This window comes from Acanthopagrus latus, chromosome 7 (genome assembly GCF_904848185.1).
Source record: "Acanthopagrus latus isolate v.2019 chromosome 7, fAcaLat1.1, whole genome shotgun sequence".
NCBI lineage: Eukaryota > Metazoa > Chordata > Actinopteri > Spariformes > Sparidae > Acanthopagrus > Acanthopagrus latus.
Genome location: NC_051045.1, coordinates 29,878,946 through 29,894,473, shown reverse-complemented (window position 1 = coordinate 29,894,473; position 15,528 = coordinate 29,878,946).

Sequence of the window (15,528 nt, the reverse complement as noted above, 5' to 3'; positions counted from 1 at the left end):
TCTCTCTCCCTTCCCACCTCCTCCTCCCCTCAGTTATCCCCTATTGACTTCCCTGAGTTGTCAACTGGTCACACCGCCAGTGAAAAGCAAGGGCAGACAATATGCAACAGACTGCCATGTCAACAGCTGTACCCAGATGTAGGATTACAAACAGAAATGAGAACACATGCAAACACATGAGAACCTGTCGGTCCTGCTCGTTCTGTTTCAGGATGCATGCAGGGCTCTCTAGGAACACCCTTACCTGTACAGAACTCTGTCTTCTTGAATGCTCATCATCATCACCATCACCCTAACCAGCCTATCGGAGGGGGCGGGTGGTGACATTGTATTGGTCTGTCTGTTTTGAAGCATGCATTTGGTATCATTATTGTCACTCTTTATGTGTTGGTAAATCATTTAGGCTACTGTCACTACTGTGTGCTATGATCTCCTCACATCTGCTCTTTTCCTCTCTCTCTCTCTTTCTCTCTCTCTCTCACACACACACACATGCACACACACACACACACACACACACATATCTTGTTCAAGTCTAACCTATTCTATTTCAGCACCTCTTAGCACAGCTCTAAATGCTTTCTGCAGTATGCAACAACACATAGACTCACACGTATACATACACAGCAAACAACAGGTGATGAATCTCCAGTGGTGTAAATTTGACTGTCCAGTTCCAGCCATCTCTGTCCATCCGTCCAGCCATGTTACATCATGATGTTGTGAGACAGTTTCACAGAAGGCAAAACACAATGTGAAAAAGAATATATTCATCCAAATTATAAATTGTACAACTGCACCACTTCTGTACAGACTGCCCAAATGTGCACATGTGCATCATTAATTTACAGGTACTATGTTCCTGTTACACTTTTTTAATTTTTGTTTTTGTTTTGTTTTCATTTAATCCTATTGTTTTTTGTAAAGAGAGGAACAACAAAATGGAAGCGCTTGTATATTATTATTATTATTATTATTATTATTATTATTATTATTATTATTATTATTATTATTATTATTGATTTTCTCCACCGGTGCTCCCACTGATGGAAAAAGGACAGTTGCACATTCTCCTGAGCATATTCTGAGGGCTGTGTTTTCTGTCCACTGAACAGCCCTTGAAGTGTGCAGAGGTGTGGACATGCTTATAGTCTCTTGAGACCAGAGACACCACTCTGTAAATAGGAAACAGGAGATACAAATGTACCTCATTATGATCTAAAGGACTGGACAAAGTGGGGACCTGGGGAGGATGGAGAACTGGAAGGTGATGCAGAGCTAGAGAGTGCAGAAGTGCAGTGCGTGCAAGCATTGTTTAGGCTGCTCTTTTAGATCTACAAGTTTTTACTGCCATGTTATGATGGAAAGAACTTGACATTTTACATTATTCATTATACATAGTGTTGTAAATAATGTGTGTGGAATGGTCCCCCTTCTTGCACAACGCAGTGCTGTTCTGCAGACAGAAAATGCAGCCTTAACTGTGCTGAAATGAAAAAGACCAAAAAAAGAAAAAAAAAACATAAAGACTATTGAATATATTAAAGAGTTACCTGCCTGTTATTTAAGCGAATAAATATCTATATATGAGAAAGAACACACCTGTATACTGTAGACTAAATCTGTATGGAAATCTAAGAGAATTTAATGGGAATTAAGTCCAACACCTTTTGTCTGTATGAAAGAAAAAATACATCGAAGTATTCTACAATAATAACTTTGACAAAGTCTGTGTGGTCCCGTGTTGTTTGTTCACAATATTGCAAGAATGTGCATGTTACATGATGATCCTCTGAAAAAGTCAACCGACCAGTTGATTGAAAAAGATGCAGCATTCGCTCTTATCGTAGCCTCACAGGTAACTGAATTATTCAATGAAGTTTGGAGCAAAGACAAGGGGAGTAGCAATTCTATTTAAGAAGAACATCCCATTTATTCAGACTACATAGGATCGCGATTGTAAATTTGTAATTGTGGCAGGCCATCTTAACACTAAACCAGTGACCCCAGTTAACTTTTATGGCCCTAACTTTGACTGTCTACAGTTCAAAGAGAGATCATACAAATGTCATAATGGCTTGTGCTGCCAAACAGAGGAAGAAAAAACAGACGGACCTGGAGAAAGCTACAAACAAAAAGAAGTTGGATAGCTCAAGAAGTGAAATAAGAGTCAACATTGGAGTGACTGTTCAATGATGGAGACAACTGATAGAGTCAAAGGCCTGAACACTGCTAACTCTGTTGGATAGGTAATGAGCTGGTTTGTTTTGGCTGGGGAAATGTATTATTACACTGCATTATGCAGTCAACGTAAGTACTGTTAGCTTACATTGCTGTTGTTTGTATTAGCCCATTATTAGCATCTTCAGCTTGTAGGAACCCATTTTTTTAAATAAATGTACTGTTGCCTTCAACAGTGGCATTGGAATGCAACAGAACATTTTGAAAAATGACCCTTTAAATTATGATCGCTGGTGAATTTTGTGAAACTAATTGATAAATCCAGATAAATATATTTCATACATGTTTAGCATATTACAATACGGCTTATTAGGCCTAAAGAAAACCTACACAGGTTATTACATTCAACTCATTTATAGAATGGCAAAGTAGTCTATATCTGCAGACTGAATCATATAGTGGTGAAATATAAAAGCCAGTATATGAATTTTGTCAACAATTAACCATGGATTTGACACATTTGATTTCACATACACAAACCTATATTTATAATTTTGACTACATAATTTAGAATGTGATCAGAACTCAGAAACATTTTTAGGCCTATTTAGTAATAAGGTCTATAAATGGCCTTGAATTGTTTGAATATGATATTGGGATTACACCTTTCTTTCATTTTCTCTCACCTCCATCACCTTTCTTTCTCTTTCTCTCACCTCCATCACCTCTTTTTCTCTTTCTCTCACCTCCATCACTTCTCTTTCTCTTTCTCTCAGTCTCCTTTCCAGTACAAAATTTCAGGTTTGCCTGATGTAGTCTTTTCTTTTTCACCTTTCACTGAATGAAGTAAGCACAGCTGAAAAACTATGTAAATGCTACCAAAGTCTGCTAGAATGAAGTCATGAAGGTGCCAAGGCTAGCTACTGGGCAGAGTTTACACAGATGATGCAATCCAAGGATGAAAACGCACCAACGTTTCAATCACAACGCAAGTATGTCTCTGCCTCTCCTTTCGCAGACACACTGACCTGATGCCAGCTGGACTTACTGAATTAAGATATAAATTTACGAAAAAAATTAAATCAAACCAGGGCTGTCAACATTTTTTCTTAGATTTAATACTTATTTCTTGTCATACATACATACAAAACATGTTTGACCCACTGTCTGTTATAGGTGAGTCAATTTTAAGACACTTTGTGACACCAGCCATGGTTCTGGAGTATTTATAGACATTTGGACTTTTCACAAATTCCAGCGTAATCTCTGCCAGTGGGTAGGCTACCTTGTACCATACACTCGTTTAGATTTTTATAGTTTATCAGCCTCTGGTTGGGAGGGATGACTTACAAATACTCTGGTGTCTCTGTCGGTAGTGAAAACATCACTGGTATTGATCTTTTATTGTTTTTCTCTCTCCTTCTTGCCTTTAGGTGGGTTCATGGAAGGTTTGCTTTTTCAGCGCCCCTGATCACCAGCTGATAGAAGTGACAAAGTAATACTTTGTTTCACTGAGCACAGCATTTAATTCAGAGGCAACTAAAATGATTCTCTTGGTGTATGTAGGCTAATAAACCACTGTTTTCTGGTTCCACTGGTCAGATGATAAAATGTGTTATCTTAGCCTGATTACATTTTATCCCCACTGAAGTGTGCATGCTCCTTGGAACCCCAGCTCGACAGCCACCGCCAAAATTAAAGTCTAAATTCTATGGGAAACGCTGGATTGATCACATACAAAACGTGTGACAGAGCACTGGGTTACTGAAAATATTACATTTTCATATGCTTCCATTTTTTATATGCTTTAAGTACAGAATATCAACAGGAGGTCATGGTCTAATCGAGAGACCTGGTGGATGTTAAAAAACAAACTGAAACAGTACTTTTACATAGTGAATGCAGCCAGGCTTTTCAGTTTAACAAATATTTATTTAACTGATGATCTGACTTTAAATCTTACATAACATGAACAGAGTACAACCTTAATCGCGTGAAAATGGCGTATCCATCTCTCAAACACCTGGAGAAAAACTTTACATACCTGGCATGTTGAATTGTTTTGATTTGTTTTGATTTGGAAAAGTTTGAAATGTTGTTTGAAGCAATGTTTACTTACCACTTGTCCCTAATGTACCCTGGATATGACATGGATGTGTTTTTTGTTTGTTTTTTATTTTAACATGTACACCAATGATAAAAAGTAGAACATTTTGTTATCATTCAACTCAACTTTATTCATACTGCGTTTTTCTGACAAACGTGCACCCCAAAATGCTTTATATAGCAAAATTAAAACAACACAGACAAAACAATACAAATGAATGAAATAAAATACATAAAGTAAAATGAACACTAGGAACAAACATTACGAAAAAAGCTATATTAAACTATTATATAGCTATACTGCAACTTAAAAACAAGGTTTAAATAGGAATGGGAAGTGCACTGGAAGTGCAAAAGGCTGAATGTGTGCTGATTTGGATTTGTTGTAGTAAATCATGGCCACTTTGACCAATCGTTACTTACAGTTTTTCTGGATTGTTAACACACAAAAACTGGTACTTGAGACACAATGACCACAACATATAACTCATGCACCAACCCCCTGAACCAATTCTGCTAAACTACAAGCACAATTCCTGCTTTACACTCAAATTACAGTTCTAAAACACACTTTTTTCAAAACACTACACACAATTCTCTGAATTTGGCACAATTTTCATGGAAAAAATCTCTTGTTTTCACAAGGAACACACTGTCATTCAAAATTCTAAAGTAAATTGCCCTACTATGCACACTGACTCATCACATGGTCAAACACCTGTCACACAGTTCTACAATTAGCACTCAGAGCTTTAGCATAAAAGGCCAACAGGTGAACTCTTCTGTTTTGGAGCAATGGATGCCAACATTGGAAACAGAGGCAGTGCCACAGCCAGAGCAGTGAGAGTAAGAGGAGGAGGACGGGGAGGACAAGGATGCGGACGAGGAACTGTAATCTCTGATGAGATCTGAGCCACTTTGGTTGACCATGTGGTCATGTGGTGGAGATGGAAAGTTTATGACAGAAATCCACAAACGCATATACCCCTTCTGCAAGCGATGGAAGAAGCATGTGGAGATATAGCAGTCAATGCTCTTCATGGCTGGATTTGCCATGCTAGACAATATTTCCCCAGATGCTTGGCCAGGGACAACATTGCTTGTGAGGTGGATGAGGTGCTGTGGCCAGACAGAAACAGAAGAGTTTGTTCGTTTTGTTTTGTTTTTTTACAGTAACTGAGTAAATGCCTCTGTTTTGTATGTAGACCACTGTATGTGGAACTTTGTGTTGGTTGGGATGTACACTGTGTACTTTAACCCCATTATGATCAATAAAGGAGAAGTGTTGTCCATTCATCATAGTGTTTTACATTGAGCACATCAGTGTTCAACTGGTTCTTCTAAATGTCTATTCATTTGATGGTTTGTGTGCCATTTGAAAACAAAATACCATTTTGAGAAGAAATAACATTGTTTTGAATGTAAAGTTTTATTTTGCAGGAGAATTGAGGGGTTTTGCCCATTGTGTGTGTGATTTTTGATTTGTGTGTAGAGTTCTGAGAGTAAGAGGCATGCTTTCAGAAAATGTGTGTAAACAATCGAGAAAAACTGTAACTATATGGCTGGCCTCAGGAGTGACGCCACATCAGTTTCATTACATTTCTATTATTGCAACAAAAAATGAGAGTGACAAGGAAAAATGCATTTATGTTGATTAGTGTGTGGTGACTTAAAAAAGGAAAAGTGTTCTTTAACTGTGGAAGTTAAAGGCAAAGGTGCATTTACATCCATTATAGTGCCACCTATATGCCAGTTTGCACCAAATTTGGCACAGAGCCTCTGGATGACTTCAGGAAGAATTGAATTAAGTTGGATGTTGAAAGCATTTAGTTTGACTGAAATATGAAACAACGTGTGTTTTTTTACTAGCAAAAAAGATTGTTTGGTTATAACTCGCAGATTTTTTGGAGTGCCAAAAAACGTTCATGACACATCTAGAGATTCTATGTGCAAAGTTTCAGGTAGATGGCACTTAAATTGTAGGAGTTTGAAAAGTAGGTTTTGCATATGTGGCGATTTAGCAAACAAAATGTGCAGCAGAGGTGGGCATGTCCTACGTCAGAAAACCCAGCTCTGTTCAGGAAACATATGGATATAAGGTTTGCAAATGCGTTATTTAAAATGTTGAAGTTACAGTCAAAAACGCAATTGCATCCATTGTAGTGCCACCTAGTGGAGTGCATGTGCAGTTTTTGGTATGGAAGAACTGTGTTCCATTCTATATGTACCATATACATTTCAAAGCGCTCAGCATAATAGTGTGGCCGTGCGGAAGCCAGAGCTGTGTGTGTGGTGATTGCCATGATAACCCATGGTAGCACAGGAAAGGCTACATTGGCGGCCAATAGAACTCAGTTGGCCTAGGCTCCAGCCACTATGCTGTTCTCAACCCACAGGGGGCTCCTCAAGCATCGGGGCAGGAGTGCTGGAGTTGTGGGTGGCCCAGACACTTCTGCCAGGAGTGCCCACTCATGGAGTTCGGCCAGATGATCTAGGTTGCTGGCCCTCCTACACCCTCCCCCGGTCCAAGGGGTACATACAGTGTTCCGGTAAGGATTAAAAGGTGTATATGTGGCGCGTTAAACAGTAGTTTAAAAATGAAAAGGTCTTAAAATGAAATGATTAAATAAAAAGGTGTTGCCAACAACGCCACCTAGGTTTCAATTTCATTTATTATAATAAAACAAATAAAAAAGAGGGAGCAAAATTAAAATCTCGGCCCCGGTCGTAACAACCGACCCTGTCTTCCTCAGTAGTGGATGAAGCCTTCAGTCAGAGCGCATACACATGGAGAAAAAAGCAGCTGGGTTAAATAATCAGGCTAGTGTCAAAACACAGTAAAAGAATCCCCAGGTCTAAAATCCCCATTTAAAATCAAATCCTAAAAGACGAAGTAGAGGGTACTTAGCTGTAAGAGGGGCCCAGGGGCCTCCCAAGTTCAGGGGCCTCCCAAGTTCAGGGGCCTGCCATGTTCAGGTTAATCGATTCTTCCCGGGCTGCTCCTCCACTGTAAACAAACGTACCCCACTCACAATTTTCCAGTGACGTCACACACACAAGCTGCTGCAGAGCAGAGGTGAGCTAAGCTGCTACATGCGATGCGCTGTGGAGATATGTCGTCCTGGCAAATTTAAAAGTCTGGCTGCATTTCACAAAGAAGGATGAGACCTCGGGATCATCACCTGTAATACCTGTAAGAGGGATCTGTGCACCAAAGGCTGTAATACAACTAATATATCCAAGCATTTTGCCACACAACACAACGTTATACTCCAGCAATGCCGTGTGTTTGACGCACTTAGCAGAACCAGTGCTAGCACTAGCACAGCTGGTAAAATTAAACAACCGACCAACGTCATTTTATTCATTTGAGTATTGTTTATTCTCAGCAGTGAATAATTAAGATTTATATTAATAAATCTGAAATTTATTTAATAAACCAGGTTGTATTCTTTTCTGTACTCATGTACTACTTGTTTTGTTATGTTATATGTGTATAACAATATTATGGTGTTTTATGGCTCAAAGAGGGAAAATTCACTGTTGTATGTCTCGAAAGAAACTAATGCATTTTGTGATGTGGATTACCTAGATATTACATTTTAAAAAAAAATGAGACTCTATAAATCGAGGGGATGGGGGGCCTACAAAACCTCTCAGCCCCGGGGCCTAACATTAGGTTAAGGCGGCCCTGCTGGTGGGTCTGTGTATACTTCACGGTCAGTAAAATAAAAAACTACACACCATTCAACATTTATCCCAACTACAAATCAAATCTGTAAAAACACAACACAGCATAACATACAAAATAATACCACAACATGCAGTATAACATAAACATTTTCAAACCACAGCAAAATAAACTAAATAATGAAACCTACAACACAAAAACTGACCCTGTCACATCTACATCAGGCAATGGTGGATTCGGGATGTTAGGTGTGTACATGGGGAAATTCACAGCTACCTGTTGGTGCCAGTGGAATCTAGATATAGGGGGCATAGCGTTATGGCTGCAGTGAGCTCCCGCCTGGTGCATCATCTAATTTTGGGCACAGATTGGACTGGGTTCAATAGTTTAGTGGGGCAGTTTGTGGGGGTGCATTCACGACCGGTAGGGACATGGGATATGTGTGCTCTGCTCAGTGGTTACGCAAGGTTATCTGACGCTGCACACGAGGAGGCAGGACTGCGGGTTCTCCGTGGAAGATTTTCCACTCGAACAAAATTAATAAAAAATTGATGGTCATGTGGAGTGCCCTGATGCTGTGCACGCATGTCCACACTTCTTATTGCTTTGGAACAGATTGCATAGAGCAAGACAAGGATATAACCCAGTTGCTGGTACCAAAAAGCCACCAGGAAACTGTTTTCCAAGTGGCTCATTATATCCCAGTGGCTGGGCATGTGGGGGGGGTGACAAAGCATCGGATAAGGCCCGATTCTATTGGCCCGGCATTCGGGCGGATGTACACTGCTGGTGTGCATCTTGCCCTGGATGCCAGCTAGTTAGCCAGCCAGCACGGCTATCCCAAGAGTGCCTGTGCGCCCATTACCACTTATTCCATTTCAGTGGATTGGTATTGACCTCATCGGACCATTTCACCAATGCGCATGAGGGTATCGTTTTGTGTTAGTTCACGTGGACTATGCAATGCAATATACTGAAGCAGTGCCCCTGCCCACTATCTCTGCAAAGAGTGTGGTACAGGCACTGTTTCAGGTTATCTCCTGAGTGGGGATCTTGAAAGAGATCCTAACTGACCAGGGCACTTCATGTACGTATGTCAGGTACACTATGTGAACTTTACGGGTTATTGGGCAGCAAGTCAATTCAGACTAGCGTGTATCACCCACAGACTGACGGCCTTGCCGAGCGTCTGAATAAAACTTTGAAGTCCATGATCTGGAAGTTTGTGCATGAGCCTGTACAACAGAGGAACTAGATTAAGACAACTTGCTCCAAATTACTCATGGCAAGGGCAAGGGCCCTTCATGGTCACACGGTGTGTGGGCAAAGTTGACAATGAGGTTGTGTGTTCTGACAGGGGTGGGGCAACACAAATTTACCACCTCACCCCCCGCACAGCATGGGGAGTGGCAGAGCTTGTTTGGAGATGGGGGTTATAGAAAAGTCCAACAGTGCCTGGTGTAGCCCCATAGTTCTGGTGGTCAAGAAGAATGGGACTATCCGGTTCTGTGTGGACTGTCTCAAAGTGAAGTATGTTTCACAATTTGATGCTTACCCGATGCCCCAGGTCGATGAGCTCCTGGACCAGTTAGGCACAGCTCGTTTTTTTATGACACTGGATTGGACCATGGGCTACTGGCAGATTCCCTTGTCTCCAGGGTCTGAGGAAAAGATGGCCTTCTCCAACCCGTATGGTTTGTACCGATTCGTTACACTTCCGTTTGGGTTGTTCAGGGCCCCAGCCACCTTCCAGCGCCTCATGGACTGAGTGCTGCACACGCATGCTGCGTATGAGGCCACCTACTTGGACGATGTTAAAAATCTATGTATGCTATCCACTGTATTGTTATCTTCCAGTCGTACCCTAATTGTATAATCCCTTTCTGGGGTAAGACTGAAGATAGGAGGTTACCAAGGAGAAGATCAAGGAGATAATGACAGCTTAAGTAAAGAGACATCAATCATGCAATATTATATGTAATCAGCTGTACTTTTCCACATCCTTCTCACGCATGTTATAGCTCTCATTCTGTGTTCAGCTTTACAAGGCTAAGGTGTTAATTTACACAGTTAACAAACAGCAAAGTTATTCAAAATCAAATTAAACATAGCATAATCTATCCCTAAAGCCCGCCTGTACTCGGTCTCAGGGCCAGAGAAGGAAGCTATGACCTACTACATTGAGACCTCACTGAGGGCGGGGTTAATCCACCCCTCATCACCTCCTGCAGGAGCTGTTTTTTTTCTTCATGGGCAAGAAGGACAAGTCCCTAAGACCTTGCATAGACTATAGCCCTCTCAATGACATCACCATAAAGAACCTCTTTCCTCTTCTTCTTATGTCTTCTGTGTTTGACCAGCTCCCATACGCCAAAGTATTCACCAAACTTTTTATATTGTTTGGCATTCTGCAGACAGCAAAGGAATTATTTTATTGTACAGAGAAACATGTTTCCATTGTGCATATGACAATAAACACTTGGAATGTTGACTGTTGAACTTATCTTGCTTGATGTTTAGCAGTTGGCTCGTTTGAGATGAGTCAGGCCTGGAAGGATTTGATCACCAGTGTTCACGGCACAATCAAAGATTAAAGAGCTGATTGGCAGTTAGTTTTGACAACAAACGTCACGTTTTGTAGAAAATTCTAATTTTTCTGTGCAATTGTAATATTCAACGCTGAATTTAAGACAGGCTTATTCTTTGCAATTAAGTTTTCATTAGAAGAAACATCCTGTGTTATTGATATTAATACAAATGCTGGTAATAATCATAATGACAATAAAGGTTAATTATCAGCTCCAACTGTATCAGAATGATAGAAGAATAGAATATAATGCCAGATATACATCCACACAATAACAAACAAAGGCAAATAAATCAATAAATAAAGATTGTAAGAAAGCCAGAAAAATTGAATATTTTTAGTCCAAAGATTCCATCCAGGCTATTAACAATTTTGAAGCAACAGTAACACAGTTGTTTGGAACTGAGTCAAATTATGTCTGTCACTGAAGGAAACATATGTCTTGTGGTAATTTGTTGCTTTTCTTCCCTGTGTGTAACGTGTATATAGCTGTGACAGCATTTGGGCTGTCGATTCAGTGTTCGATTTCTTTAATTTAGGGTGATATGATATTGTCACCACTCTCCACTGCTGCCTCCTGATTTTGTCCACTTTCCAGGCAAGGTGCAGTTCACCTTGAACAAGCCTAGTGTTAGCGGTCAGACTTGATTGAGTCTAAACACAGTGACTTGGGACTTTATTGAGACCTTAAAGTTAAGACTTCTAAGTCTTCCAAGTCTGGATGATGAGCTTTATTACATCGTAGCGTTTCACTTTTATGAAATAGAAAATGTTCCCCTATACTCATAACATTCCCTTAGTCCCTTCATAGTTTTTGGAAAGCTCCAGACATATTGGATGACTTCATATATTTGAGTTCTAGCACTTTATTTTTAAGATTTGGGAGAAAGTTGGTTATGTTCACTAACATTTTTAAACCGCTTTAGACCTTAAGAAATACATGTATGAATTACTAAATTGGTCATATTTCCCCTTCTGCTTTAATGCAATGATGCAAAACACTGCAATGATATAATATATAAAACTGCTTTTGCTCCCATTCAATGTCTATTTAAGTAATTTGAATGAGAAAGAAATATGGAATTACTTGAAAAGTAAGCAGTAAAAGGTCATTTTTACGATTATTTCTGGTTGTCTTGAAATCTCATACATCTCAAATGGGGATCTGTGGTGAATCGATTGGACAATACTATAAAATGTCTGCCGAAAAAAGTATGAAATGTAAATGTAGTCGATGCAAAGTTACATCGGTCTTGTGTTATTTTTACATTCCAAATCACAAACATTCATGTGAAAACTCTGCAGATAAAATAAAATGTTGCTTGCATTTCCTGTCAAATAATGTTTATATAAAGGACACCTTATACAATAAACCTCATTAGCATTTAGATATATTGGAACTGGCTTTTAATTACTGTCAAGTAATGTTTATATCTAGCAAAACTATGTTTCTATAAACTATAATCACATCTGTTTTTTTATACAGTATAAAGCCAATATTTAGCCAATATAAAGATTGGATAATCTCAGAAAAATAAAAGCCTAAAACTGCCAAGACACTATTAATGTACTTTTAAAAGAGGACAATTTGAATGTAACTTTACAAAACGTTTTTGTGTTTTACATCCAGAAATCTGACCTTTAATGGGGAGTCATGCGGATAGAATGGATAAACATGTGATTTTACCAAAGAAGACTGTATAAAAATGATCTTCTTTTAAATTAGGTAATTTTGAGTGTTGCAATGCGCATTTCAGAATGTCTGGCAGACTCTTCTAGGGCCATGTCCACACATACCAAACAAATCTTTTTTTCCCATGTTTTCCTCGACATCGTTTCAAGAATATTTGCATCTAAACAGATCCATTGAAACTGACTCAACATGCTGTAGTTCATATTCTAGGCCTATAGGTGGCACTTGACATTCACCAAAAATGGAGAAGAGACGGTGCATGCCATAAAGCTTGCGCACTGTATACAAACAGGGCGGCTGTAGCTCAGCGGGTAGAGCAGGTCGACTAATGATCGGAAGGGCGCTGATTCAAATCCCGGCTCCAGGCAGTGCTGAGCTGCATGTCGAAAATCCTTGAGTGAGACACTGAACCCCACATTGCTCATCAGTGAGGGCCCTGCGATGAGCTGGCAACTTATCCAGGGAGTACCCTGCCCTCGCCCTGAGACAAGGCTGGGATTGGCTCCAACAGCAACACCCTGCAACCCCATGGAAAGGGATAAGCGGTTATGGACAATGATATGACATGACTGTATACAAACAGACACTAGAAGGAGAAACTGAACACAACAGGAAGAAGCGGAAAATGGCTAGTCTGTTGTCCATAATCCTTTTTCGCTCAGAAGAGCAGAACATTTTGTCCTGGTAACCCTAATAGGCTCAATGTCTTCTGCGGCACGAACACGAGCGTGTAGTCCGCCATTGTTGTTATTGTTGTTATGAGACGCCACAGGGTTAAGAAATTGAAGGCTAGAGTTCGAGGGGTGGGGTGATGCTGTCATTGATACACTAAGTATGCAGATTCGCTGTCCAAATGAAAACGCAAGGGTGGCATTTTTGAATTTTTCCACAGTGAGACCAGCAGCCTGTTTCAGAAAGCAGGTTCAGTGAAAACCCTGAGTTAGTCAACCCTGAGATGAGGAAAACTCTGGTTTTTCGGTTTCACAAAGCTAGTTCATCATAACTCTGAGTAAGTTACCCAAGCAACATACTCTGTAAAATTAACCTGCTCACTGGCAGGTTTACTTCAACTGACCCTGAGATTCCCCTGATCTTAAGCCTACAGACTGAAGGCAGTGGCAGACATGGCGTGTTGATGTTGAAGCGCAAATACTCTGCAGAAATCTCTGTCGGTAGAGGATTATCAGACTCGGATTGGATGTTTTATCATTCCCTGATGAAAACCTGTTTGAGTGTTTCCATTTCTCTGCACCATCAATAATTTATCTAAACAATATTCTAAGCTTACATGACACATCGTGGAAATGCTCTCAGTTCCAAGCAAATTCTTTATATTGCACTTAGTTTTTTTGCCAATGGCAGTTTTTTGTACATTGGTGATGCAGAGCATGTGTCTAAGGCAACTGTCGGTCGGGCTGTCAGAAATGTGACAGTAGCACTGAAATGACTACTATACAGGTTTGTAGTGTTCCCAAGTCACAGACCCACCAGCCATCTCAAGGAAGCGTTCCACAGAATTGCATGTATCCGTGTAAGCAATAATTAATGTAATGTCATAAAGCTTTGAGACACGAGGCTCCAATCAGTCAATTTAATATATTTTAGGGTTTCCAGGTGTGATTGTCTGCATTGATGGCACACAATCCCATCAGAGCTCCATCAGTAAATGAAGGAGATTATGTGAATAGTGAATTGCTTTATATGGTGTTCACATCGATATTCTGCATTATCGCTGCAAACAAGGCTTGTTTGTTCAGTGACTCAAGCAACCAAAAGAGGCGTGATGCTACACATCATGACGCTGACATCCATGTTTTTACCCAATGTGTTTCCTCTGGTTTCTGTTAATCTAGATGTGTAACCACTGACTTTATAATCATATGGATGCTGTTTTGTGATTGAGATCCCAACCCACCATGTGAAAGATCTGTTTAATTGTCAGACTGTGAACACCATCAGACCGTCACACCCTTATAAGCCGCAGACATTTCCACTCACACAGATGCTGTCTCGACTTTGCTGCAGCTCTAATACTGCCTCTGTAGGTTCAGAGCAGGGTCAGAGACGCAGCAAAACTGTTGTAGCTTTCAAAAAGAGGGCAAGGCGGAGTATTGGCGCATGATAAAATGTTGCTTTAATGTGAATATGATAATAAACACTTTGAATGTTGAATCTAATGAAACAAGTAAAAACTCAGAGAATTACACTGAAATACTGCATGAATACATGCATGATTGCGAGACCCCGCTCTATCAATATATAACTTCTGTTTCCTTAACAATTCAACTTTTTCATTCGAAATGTAAACCCGTTTAATCCACATTATTTGTGTTTATAGTTTTGTGTAAGGCAGTAAAGTAAAAACTAGTGTTAATACAAAAGATAAACATCAAATGTGAGAAAAACAAATGACACAAGTGGGAATCATATAGGAGTCAGTTACAAATATACCTTTTCATTTGACTTTTTTCTTTCTATCCCAATGACCTTCATCATTAATTTGCCAGAAGACCAGTGTAACCAAGTTTCGAGTCAGAAAAATATTTGCTTGCTTAGAAATAGTTTGACTTAAAAAATATGACACTAAAGTTGGCAGCCATCAGAGGCCTGCTGCGAAGATGAGAAAGCCAGGCTTTATCCTCATGATGCAGCTCAACAAAGCCCCAAGTCCCCAATCAGAGTTAAACGGTACTGTGACGGTGGTTATTAACTTAATCTGTCAAGTCCAGTTCTCTGCTTCACATAAAATGGGGCGTTTGACGTCATACTATTCTACTTCCATGCGAAAATGGATTGATCCCGGGCCACATATTTTACTCAAGATGAGCAGATTCTTATTATGCAAGGCTATGAAGAATTCAGAAAATTGCCGACCGTGTAAATAGGTAATTTAACAATGATTTATATTACAATCAATATTATATGAAGCCCTTACTGTTTTAATTTCTGAAAGCTCAACATTGTGCAACTTTTACATATTAACCCTCATCCATTTAAAAAATAAACTGAAGCAACAACTATCTTTTTTCATTTTTGAATGATGTCTATACTGTTTTCACATTTTACTGATCAGTTACAGTTATAGAATACGTGTAGGATATAAATGTTCAGTGTTTTTTTGTTCAATGACAATAAAGACCTTTTTGACAGTGAAAATAGCTCAAGCCTGTAAGATTTGTGTTTGGGCGTAAACTGCCCTACAACAGGTGAAACACTGATCAGTTCATCAGTTACCATGGTGATCTAGCCGGCTTAAAAAGAGAGCGACCT